Source organism: Lissotriton helveticus, chromosome 1_2 (assembly GCF_964261635.1).
Source record: "Lissotriton helveticus chromosome 1_2, aLisHel1.1, whole genome shotgun sequence".
NCBI lineage: Eukaryota > Metazoa > Chordata > Amphibia > Caudata > Salamandridae > Lissotriton > Lissotriton helveticus.
In genome coordinates this window covers 341529368-341542010 of record NC_136058.1, presented here as the reverse complement: position 1 = coordinate 341542010, position 12643 = coordinate 341529368, and the positions used below count along the sequence as shown (strand labels likewise).

General features: G+C 34.9%; 4 non-coding genes across 4 annotated transcripts; all 4 read right to left on the bottom strand.

Moving 5' to 3' along the window:
• Positions 1-2168: 2168 nt before the first annotated feature.
• On the bottom strand, positions 2169-2240 carry TRNAD-GUC (transfer RNA aspartic acid (anticodon GUC)). Its single transcript has one exon. It is a non-coding gene; the product is annotated as a tRNA-Asp (tRNA).
• Positions 2241-6517: 4277 nt separating this feature from the next.
• TRNAD-GUC (transfer RNA aspartic acid (anticodon GUC)) lies at positions 6518-6589 on the bottom strand. Its single transcript has one exon. It is a non-coding gene; the product is annotated as a tRNA-Asp (tRNA).
• Positions 6590-8694: 2105 nt separating this feature from the next.
• Positions 8695-8766, bottom strand: TRNAD-GUC (transfer RNA aspartic acid (anticodon GUC)). Its single transcript has one exon. It is a non-coding gene; the product is annotated as a tRNA-Asp (tRNA).
• Positions 8767-12323: 3557 nt separating this feature from the next.
• Positions 12324-12395, bottom strand: TRNAD-GUC (transfer RNA aspartic acid (anticodon GUC)). Its single transcript has one exon. It is a non-coding gene; the product is annotated as a tRNA-Asp (tRNA).
• Between the last annotated feature and the right edge of the window lie 248 nt (positions 12396-12643).

The window sequence follows — 12643 nt, the reverse complement described above, 5'->3', positions numbered from 1 at the left end:
ATAATTTTATTTAATTGTGTGAATAAAAGGAATCGCCTCCCCGTCAGGGAATTGAACACCGGTCTGCCGCTTGACAGGCGGGGATACTAACCACTATACTAACGAGGACTTATTGGCATCAGTTAAACAGTGCTCACCTCCTTGGGGTTAAGGCATGCCCTCGATCAATTCACAGTATTGTAATAGGCAGATTTGCTGCTTTTGGTTAGGACAAGTAATTTCTTTTCCTAAATTATTACAATACAGAAATTCCTAGCCAAAAAACAATCAGTTTTATCAAGAAATTATTTCATTGAAATAAATATCTATCTATCGATCTGTCTATCTAGCTATCTTTGTATCTATCAATATATATATTTATATATATATATATATATAATCAGCTCACTTTACCATTTGCAGCTTATAACTATTAGCCACCAGGGGTCACTACTAACCAAAAGCAGTCATTCTACTTGTAAATTGTGACAATCGAGTGGAACAGCAGCCTATGATTCACCACTGCTTCATCTCATTTTCCAAGAGAATGCAGATGTAAAGTGTTTTTGATGGTACGCCTGTGCATATTGAAATATTCAGAGCATATTCTGAATTTCAGTTAACACATCAGTAAGCATTTTGGCCATCAGTGAATTCAACCTTTTTTCTCAATTGGAATAGGCAAGAATAATGACAGATATATTTTACAATGTTAGAAAGTACATCATTTTATTTAATTGTGTGAATAAAAGGAATCGCCTCCCCGTCGGGGAATTGAACACCGGTCTCCCGCTTGACAGGCGGGGATACTGACCACTATACTAACGAGGACTTATTGGCATCCGTTAAACAGTGCTCACCTCCTTGGGGTTAAGGCATGCCCTCGATCAATTCACAGTATTGTAATAGGCAGATTTGCTGCTTTTGGTTAGGACAAGTAATTTCTTTTCCTAAATTATTACAATACAGAAATTCCTAGCCAAAAACAATCAGTTTTATCAAGAAATTATTTCAATTGAAATAAATATCTATCTATCGATCTGTCTATCTAGCTATCTTTCTATCTATCAATATATATATTTATATATATATATATATATATATAAATATATATTTATATATAATCAACTCACTTTACCATTTGCAGCTTATAACTATTAGCCACCAGGGGTCACTACTAACCAAAAGCAGTCATTCTACTTGTAAATCTTGCCAATCGAGTGGAACAGCAGCCTATGATTCACCACTGCTTCATCTCATTTTCCAAGAGAATGCAGATGTAAAGTGTTTTTGATGGTACGCCTGTGCATATTGAAATATTCAGAGCATATTCTGAATTTCAGTTAACACATCAGTAAGCATTTTGGCCATCAGTGAATTCAACCTTTTTTCTCAATTGGAATAGGCAAGGATAATGACAGATATATTTTACAATGTTAGAAAGTACATCATTTTATTTAATTGTGTGAATAAAAGGAATCGCCTCCCCGTCGGGGAATTGAACACCGGTCTGCCGCTTGACAGGCGGGGATACTAACCACTATACTAACGAGGACTTATTGGCATCAGTTAAACAGTGCTCACCTCCTTGGGGTTAAGGCATGCCCTCGATCAATTCACAGTATTGTAATAGGCAGATTTGCTGCTTTTGGTTAGGACAAGTAATTTCTTTTCCTAAATTATTACAATACAGAAATTCCTAGCCAAAAAACAATCAGTTTTATCAAGAAATTATTTCATTGAAATAAATATCTATCTATCGATCTGTCTATCTAGCTATCTTTGTATCTATCAATATATATATTTATATATATATATATATATATATAATCAGCTCACTTTACCATTTGCAGCTTATAACTATTAGCCACCAGGGGTCACTACTAACCAAAAGCAGTCATTCTACTTGTAAATCATGCCAATCGAGTGGAACAGCAGCCTAGGATTCACCACTGCTACATTTCATTTTCCAAGAGAATGCAGATGTAAAGTGTTTTTGATGGTACGCCTGTGCATATGGAAATATTCAGAGCATATTCTGAATTTCAGTTAACACATCAGTAAGCATTTTAGCCATCAGTGAATTCAACCTTTTTTCTCAATCGGAATAGGCAAGGATAATGACAGATATATTTTACAATGTTAGAAAGCACATCATTTTATTTAATTGTGTGAATAAAAGGAATTGCCTCCCCGTCGGGGAATTGAACCCCGGTCTCCCGCGTGACAGGCGGGGATACTGCCCACTATACTAACGAGGACTTATTGGCATCAGTTAAACAGTGCTCACCTACTTGGGGTGAAGGCATGCCCTCGATCAATTCACAGTATTGTAATAGGCAGATTTGCTGCTTTTGGTTAGGACAAGTAATTTCTTTTCCTAAATTATTACAATACAGAAATTCCTAGCCAAAAACAATCAGTTTTATCAAGAAATTATTTCAATTGAAATAAATATCTATCTATCGATCTGTCTATCTAGCTATCTTTCTATCTATCAATATATATATTATATATATATATATATATATATATATAAATATATATTTATATATAATCACCTCACTTTACCATTTGCAGCTTATAACTATTAGCCACCAGGGGTCACTACTAACCAAAAGCAGTCATTCTACTTGTAAATCGTGCCAATCGAGTGGAACAGCAGCCTAGGATTCACCACTGCTTCATCTCATTTTCCAAGAGAATGCAGATGTAAAGTGTTTTTGATGGTACGCCTGTGCATATTGAAATATTCCGAGCATATTCTTTATTTCAGTTAACACATCAGTAAGCATTTTGGCCATCAGTGAATTCAACCTTTTTTCTCAATCGGAATAGGCAAGGATAATGACAGATATATTTTACAATGTTAGAAAGTACATCATTTCATTTAATTGTGTGAATAAAAGGAATCACCTCCCCGTCGGGGAATTGAACACCGGTCTCCCGCTTGACAGGCGGGGATACTAACCACTATACTAACGAGGACTTATTGGCATCAGTTAAACAGTGCTCACCTCCTTGGGGTGAAGGCATGCCCTCGATCAATTCACAGTATTGTAATAGGCAGATTTGCTGCTTTTGGTTAGGACAAGTAATTTCTTTTCCTAAATTATTACAATACAGAAATTCCTAGCCAAAAACAATCAGTTTTATCAAGAAATTATTTCATTGAAATAAATATCTATCTATCGATCTGTCTATCTAGCTATCTTTCTATCTATCAATATATATATTTATATATATATATATATATATATATATATAAATATATATTTATATATAATCACCTCACTTTACCATTTGCAGCTTATAACTATTAGCCACCAGGGGTCACTACTAACCAAAAGCAGTCATTCTACTTGTAAATCGTGCCAATCGAGTGGAACAGCAGCCTATGATTCACCACTGCTTCATCTCATTTTCCAAGAGAATGCAGATGTAAAGTGTTTTTGATGGTACGCCTGTGCATATTGAAATATTCAGAGCATATTCTGAATTTCAGTTAACACATCAGTAAGCATTTTGGCCATCAGTGAATTCAACCTTTTTTCTCAATTGGAATAGGCAAGAATAATGACAGATATATTTTACAATGTTAGAAAGTACATCATTTTATTTAATTGTGTGAATAAAAGGAATCGCCTCCCCGTCGGGGAATTGAACACCGGTCTCCCGCTTGACAGGCGGGGATACTAACCACTATACTAACGAGGACTTATTGGCATCCGTTAAACAGTGCTCACCTCCTTGGGGTTAAGGCATGCCCTCGATCAATTCACAGTATTGTAATAGGCAGATTTGCTGCTTTTGGTTAGGACAAGTAATTTCTTTTCCTAAATTATTACAATACAGAAATTCCTAGCCAAAAACAATCAGTTTTATCAAGAAATTATTTCAATTGAAATAAATATCTATCTATCGATCTGTCTATCTAGCTATCTTTCTATCTATCAATATATATATTTATATATATATATATATATATATATATATATAAATATATATTTATATATAATCACCTCACTTTACCATTTGCAGCTTATAACTATTAGCCACCAGGGGTCACTACTAACCAAAAGCAGTCATTCTACTTGTAAATCGTGCCAATCGAGTGGAACAGCAGCCTATGATTCACCACTGCTTCATCTCATTTTCCAAGAGAATGCAGATGTAAAGTGTTTTTGATGGTACGCCTGTGCATATTGAAATATTCAGAGCATATTCTGAATTTCAGTTAACACATCAGTAAGCATTTTGGCCATCAGTGAATTCAACCTTTTTTCTCAATTGGAATAGGCAAGGATAATGACAGATATATTTTACAATGTTAGAAAGTACATCATTTTATTTAATTGTGTGAATAAAAGGAATCGCCTCCCCGTCGGGGAATTGAACACCGGTCTCCCGCTTGACAGGCGGGGATACTAACCACTATACAAACGAGGACTTATTGGCATCAGTTAAACAGTGCTCACCTCCTTGGGGTGAAGGCATGCCCTCGATCAATTCACAGTATTGTAATAGGCAGATTTGCTGCTTTTGGTTAGGACAAGTAATTTCTTTTCCTAAATTATTACAATACAGAAATTCCTAGCCAAAAACAATCAGTTTTATCAAGAAATTATTTCATTGAAATAAATATCTATCTATCGATCTGTCTATCTAGCTATCTTTCTATCTATCAATATATATATATATATATATATATATATATATATATATAAATATATATTTATATATAATCACCTCACTTTACCATTTGCAGCTTATAACTATTAGCCACCAGGGGTCACTACTAACCAAAAGCAGTCATTCTACTTGTAAATCGTGCCAATCGAGTGGAACAGCAGCCTATGATTCACCACTGCTTCATCTCATTTTCCAAGAGAATGCAGATGTAAAGTGTTTTTGATGGTACGCCTGTGCATATTGAAATATTCAGAGCATATTCTGAATTTCAGTTAACACATCAGTAAGCATTTTGGCCATCAGTGAATTCAACCTTTTTTCTCAATTGGAATAGGCAAGAATAATGACAGATATATTTTACAATGTTAGAAAGTACATCATTTTATTTAATTGTGTGAATAAAAGGAATCGCCTCCCCGTCGGGGAATTGAACACCGGTCTCCCGCTTGACAGGCGGGGATACTGACCACTATACTAACGAGGACTTATTGGCATCCGTTAAACAGTGCTCACCTCCTTGGGGTTAAGGCATGCCCTCGATCAATTCACAGTATTGTAATAGGCAGATTTGCTGCTTTTGGTTAGGACAAGTAATTTCTTTTCCTAAATTATTACAATACAGAAATTCCTAGCCAAAAACAATCAGTTTTATCAAGAAATTATTTCAATTGAAATAAATATCTATCTATCGATCTGTCTATCTAGCTATCTTTCTATCTATCAATATATATATTTATATATATATATATATATATATATATATATAAATATATATTTATATATAATCAACTCACTTTACCATTTGCAGCTTATAACTATTAGCCACCAGGGGTCACTACTAACCAAAAGCAGTCATTCTACTTGTAAATCTTGCCAATCGAGTGGAACAGCAGCCTATGATTCACCACTGCTTCATCTCATTTTCCAAGAGAATGCAGATGTAAAGTGTTTTTGATGGTACGCCTGTGCATATTGAAATATTCAGAGCATATTCTGAATTTCAGTTAACACATCAGTAAGCATTTTGGCCATCAGTGAATTCAACCTTTTTTCTCAATTGGAATAGGCAAGGATAATGACAGATATATTTTACAATGTTAGAAAGTACATCATTTTATTTAATTGTGTGAATAAAAGGAATCGCCTCCCCGTCGGGGAATTGAACACCGGTCTGCCGCTTGACAGGCGGGGATACTAACCACTATACTAATGAGGACTTATTGGCATCAGTTAAACAGTGCTCACCTCCTTGGGGTTAAGGCATGCCCTCGATCAATTCACAGTATTGTAATAGGCAGATTTGCTGCTTTTGGTTAGGACAAGTAATTTCTTTTCCTAAATTATTACAATACAGAAATTCCTAGCCAAAAAACAATCAGTTTTATCAAGAAATTATTTCATTGAAATAAATATCTATCTATCGATCTGTCTATCTAGCTATCTTTGTATCTATCAATATATATATTTATATATATATATATATATAATCAGCTCACTTTACCATTTGCAGCTTATAACTATTAGCCACCAGGGGTCACTACTAACCAAAAGCAGTCATTCTACTTGTAAATCATGCCAATCGAGTGGAACAGCAGCCTAGGATTCACCACTGCTACATTTCATTTTCCAAGAGAATGCAGATGTAAAGTGTTTTTGATGGTACGCCTGTGCATATGGAAATATTCAGAGCATATTCTGAATTTCAGTTAACACATCAGTAAGCATTTTAGCCATCAGTGAATTCAACCTTTTTTCTCAATCGGAATAGGCAAGGATAATGACAGATATATTTTACAATGTTAGAAAGCACATCATTTTATTTAATTGTGTGAATAAAAGGAATTGCCTCCCCGTCGGGGAATTGAACCCCGGTCTCCCGCGTGACAGGCGGGGATACTGCCCACTATACTAACGAGGACTTATTGGCATCAGTTAAACAGTGCTCACCTCCTTGGGGTGAAGGCATGCCCTCGATCAATTCACAGTATTGTAATAGGCAGATTTGCTGCTTTTGGTTAGGACAAGTAATTTCTTTTCCTAAATTATTACAATACAGAAATTCCTAGCCAAAAACAATCAGTTTTATCAAGAAATTATTTCAATTGAAATAAATATCTATCTATCGATCTGTCTATCTAGCTATCTTTCTATCTATCAATATATATATTTATATATATATATATATATAAACATATATGTATATATAATCACCTCACTTTACCATTTGCAGCTTATAACTATTAGCCACCAGGGGTCACTACTAACCAAAAGCAGTCATTCTACTTGTAAATCGTGCCAATCGAGTGGAACAGCAGCCTAGGATTCACCACTGCTTCATCTCATTTTCCAAGAGAATGCAGATGTAAAGTGTTTTTGATGGTACGCCTGTGCATATTGAAATATTCCGAGCATATTCTTTATTTCAGTTAACACATCAGTAAGCATTTTGGCCATCAGTGAATTCAACCTTTTTTCTCAATCGGAATAGGCAAGGATAATGACAGATATATTTTACAATGTTAGAAAGTACATCATTTCATTTAATTGTGTGAATAAAAGGAATCACCTCCCCGTCGGGGAATTGAACACCGGTCTCCCGCTTGACAGGCGGGGATACTAACCACTATACTAACGAGGACTTATTGGCATCAGTTAAACAGTGCTCACCTCCTTGGGGTGAAGGCATGCCCTCGATCAATTCACAGTATTGTAATAGGCAGATTTGCTGCTTTTGGTTAGGACAAGTAATTTCTTTTCCTAAATTATTACAATACAGAAATTCCTAGCCAAAAACAATCAGTTTTATCAAGAAATTATTTCATTGAAATAAATATCTATCTATCGATCTGTCTATCTAGCTATCTTTCTATCTATCAATATATATATATTTATATATATATATATATATATATATAAAAATATATATTTATATATAATCACCTCACTTTACCATTTGCAGCTTATAACTATTAGCCACCAGGGGTCACTACTAACCAAAAGCAGTCATTCTACTTGTAAATCGTGCCAATCGAGTGGAACAGCAGCCTATGATTCACCACTGCTTCATCTCATTTTCCAAGAGAATGCAGATGTAAAGTGTTTTTGATGGTACGCCTGTGCATATTGAAATATTCAGAGCATATTCTGAATTTCAGTTAACACATCAGTAAGCATTTTGGCCATCAGTGAATTCAACCTTTTTTCTCAATTGGAATAGGCAAGAATAATGACAGATATATTTTACAATGTTAGAAAGTACATCATTTTATTTAATTGTGTGAATAAAAGGAATCGCCTCCCCGTCGGGGAATTGAACACCGGTCTCCCGCTTGACAGGCGGGGATACTAACCACTATACTAACGAGGACTTATTGGCATCCGTTAAACAGTGCTCACCTCCTTGGGGTTAAGGCATGCCCTCGATCAATTCACAGTATTGTAATAGGCAGATTTGCTGCTTTTGGTTAGGACAAGTAATTTCTTTTCGTAAATTATTACAATACAGAAATTCCTAGCCAAAAACAATCAGTTTTATCAAGAAATTATTTCAATTGAAATAAATATCTATCTATCGATCTGTCTATCTAGCTATCTTTCTATCTATCAATATATATATTTATATATATATATATATATATATATATAAATATATATTTATATATAATCACCTCACTTTACCATTTGCAGCTTATAACTATTAGCCACCAGGGGTCACTACTAACCAAAAGCAGTCATTCTACTTGTAAATCATGCCAATCGAGTGGAACAGCAGCCTAGGATTCACCACTGCTACATTTCATTTTCCAAGAGAATGCAGATGTAAAGTGTTTTTGATGGTACGCCTGTGCATATGGAAATATTCAGAGCATATTCTGAATTTCAGTTAACACATCAGTAAGCATTTTAGCCATCAGTGAATTCAACCTTTTTTCTCAATCGGAATAGGCAAGGATAATGACAGATATATTTTACAATGTTAGAAAGCACATTATTTTATTTAATTGTGTGAATAAAAGGAATTGCCTCCCCGTCGGGGAATTGAACCCCGGTCTCCCGCGTGACAGGCGGGGATACTGCCCACTATACTAACGAGGACTTATTGGCATCAGTTAAACAGTGCTCACCTCCTTGGGGTGAAGGCATGCCCTCGATCAATTCACAGTATTGTAATAGGCAGATTTGCTGCTTTTGGTTAGGACAAGTAATTTCTTTTCCTAAATTATTACAATACAGAAATTCCTAGCCAAAAACAATCAGTTTTATCAAGAAATTATTTCAATTGAAATAAATATCTATCTATCGATCTGTCTATCTAGCTATCTTTCTATCTATCAATATATATATTTATATATATATATATATATAAACATATATGTATATATAATCACCTCACTTTACCATTTGCAGCTTATAACTATTAGCCACCAGGGGTCACTACTAACCAAAAGCAGTCATTCTACTTGTAAATCGTGCCAATCGAGTGGAACAGCAGCCTAGGATTCACCACTGCTTCATCTCATTTTCCAAGAGAATGCAGATGTAAAGTGTTTTTGATGGTACGCCTGTGCATATTGAAATATTCCGAGCATATTCTGTATTTCAGTTAACACATCAGTAAGCATTTTGGCCATCAGTGAATTCAACCTTTTTTCTCAATCGGAATAGGCAAGGATAATGACAGATATATTTTACAATGTTAGAAAGTACATCATTTTATTTAATTGTGTGAATAAAAGGAATCGCCTCCCCGTCGGGGAATTGAACACCGGTCTCCCGCTTGACAGGCGGGGATACTAACCACTATACTAACGAGGACTTATTGGCATCAGTTAAACAGTGCTCACCTCCTTGGGGTGAAGGCATGCCCTCGATCAATTCACAGTATTGTAATAGGCAGATTTGCTGCTTTTGGTTAGGACAAGTAATTTCTTTTCCTAAATTATTACAATACAGAAATTCCTAGCCAAAAACAATCAGTTTTATCAAGAAATTATTTCATTGAAATAAATATCTATCTATCGATCTGTCTATCTAGCTATCTTTCTATCTATCAATATATATATTTATATATATATATATATATATATATATATATAAATATATATTTATATATAATCACCTCACTTTACCATTTGCAGCTTATAACTATTAGCCACCAGGGGTCACTACTAACCAAAAGCAGTCATTCTACTTGTAAATCGTGCCAATCGAGTGGAACAGCAGCCTATGATTCACCACTGCTTCATCTCATTTTCCAAGAGAATGCAGATGTAAAGTGTTTTTGATGGTACGCCTGTGCATATTGAAATATTCAGAGCATATTCTGAATTTCAGTTAACACATCAGTAAGCATTTTGGCCATCAGTGAATTCAACCTTTTTTCTCAATTGGAATAGGCAAGGATAATGACAGATATATTTTACAATGTTAGAAAGTACATCATTTTATTTAATTGTGTGAATAAAAGGAATCGCCTCCCCGTCGGGGAATTGAACACCGGTCTGCCGCTTGACAGGCGGGGATACTAACCACTATACTAACGAGGACTTATTGGCATCAGTTAAACAGTGCTCACCTCCTTGGGGTTAAGGCATGCCCTCGATCAATTCACAGTATTGTAATAGGCAGATTTGCTGCTTTTGGTTAGGACAAGTAATTTCTTTTCCTAAATTATTACAATACAGAAATTCCTAGCCAAAAAACAATCAGTTTTATCAAGAAATTATTTCAATTGAAATAAATATCTATCTATCGATCTGTCTATCTAGCTATCTTTCTATCTATCAATATATATATTTATATATATATATATATATAAACATATATGTATATATAATCACCTCACTTTACCATTTGCAGCTTATAACTATTAGCCACCAGGGGTCACTACTAACCAAAAGCAGTCATTCTACTTGTAAATCGTGCCAATCGAGTGGAACAGCAGCCTAGGATTCACCACTGCTTCATCTCATTTTCCAAGAGAATGCAGATGTAAAGTGTTTTTGATGGTACGCCTGTGCATATTGAAATATTCCGAGCATATTCTTTATTTCAGTTAACACATCAGTAAGCATTTTGGCCATCAGTGAATTCAACCTTTTTTCTCAATCGGAATAGGCAAGGATAATGACAGATATATTTTACAATGTTAGAAAGTACATCATTTCATTTAATTGTGTGAATAAAAGGAATCACCTCCCCGTCGGGGAATTGAACACCGGTCTCCCGCTTGACAGGCGGGGATACTAACCACTATACTAACGAGGACTTATTGGCATCAGTTAAACAGTGCTCACCTCCTTGGGGTGAAGGCATGCCCTCGATCAATTCACAGTATTGTAATAGGCAGATTTGCTGCTTTTGGTTAGGACAAGTAATTTCTTTTCCTAAATTATTACAATACAGAAATTCCTAGCCAAAAACAATCAGTTTTATCAAGAAATTATTTCATTGAAATAAATATCTATCTATCGATCTGTCTATCTAGCTATCTTTCTATCTATCAATATATATATATTTATATATATATATATATATATATATAAAAATATATATTTATATATAATCACCTCACTTTACCATTTGCAGCTTATAACTATTAGCCACCAGGGGTCACTACTAACCAAAAGCAGTCATTCTACTTGTAAATCGTGCCAATCGAGTGGAACAGCAGCCTATGATTCACCACTGCTTCATCTCATTTTCCAAGAGAATGCAGATGTAAAGTGTTTTTGATGGTACGCCTGTGCATATTGAAATATTCAGAGCATATTCTGAATTTCAGTTAACACATCAGTAAGCATTTTGGCCATCAGTGAATTCAACCTTTTTTCTCAATTGGAATAGGCAAGAATAATGACAGATATATTTTACAATGTTAGAAAGTACATCATTTTATTTAATTGTGTGAATAAAAGGAATCGCCTCCCCGTCGGGGAATTGAACACCGGTCTCCCGCTTGACAGGCGGGGATACTAACCACTATACTAACGAGGACTTATTGGCATCCGTTAAACAGTGCTCACCTCCTTGGGGTTAAGGCATGCCCTCGATCAATTCACAGTATTGTAATAGGCAGATTTGCTGCTTTTGGTTAGGACAAGTAATTTCTTTTCGTAAATTATTACAATACAGAAATTCCTAGCCAAAAACAATCAGTTTTATCAAGAAATTATTTCAATTGAAATAAATATCTATCTATCGATCTGTCTATCTAGCTATCTTTCTATCTATCAATATATATATTTATATATATATATATATATATATATATAAATATATATTTATATATAATCACCTCACTTTACCATTTGCAGCTTATAACTATTAGCCACCAGGGGTCACTACTAACCAAAAGCAGTCATTCTACTTGTAAATCATGCCAATCGAGTGGAACAGCAGCCTAGGATTCACCACTGCTACATTTCATTTTCCAAGAGAATGCAGATGTAAAGTGTTTTTGATGGTACGCCTGTGCATATGGAAATATTCAGAGCATATTCTGAATTTCAGTTAACACATCAGTAAGCATTTTAGCCATCAGTGAATTCAACCTTTTTTCTCAATCGGAATAGGCAAGGATAATGACAGATATATTTTACAATGTTAGAAAGCACATCATTTTATTTAATTGTGTGAATAAAAGGAATTGCCTCCCCGTCGGGGAATTGAACCCCGGTCTCCCGCGTGACAGGCGGGGATACTGCCCACTATACTAACGAGGACTTATTGGCATCAGTTAAACAGTGCTCACCTCCTTGGGGTGAAGGCATGCCCTCGATCAATTCACAGTATTGTAATAGGCAGATTTGCTGCTTTTGGTTAGGACAAGTAATTTCTTTTCCTAAATTATTACAATACAGAAATTCCTAGCCAAAAACAATCAGTTTTATCAAGAAATTATTTCAATTGAAATAAATATCTATCTATCGATCTGTCTATCTAGCTATCTTTCTATCTATCAATATATATA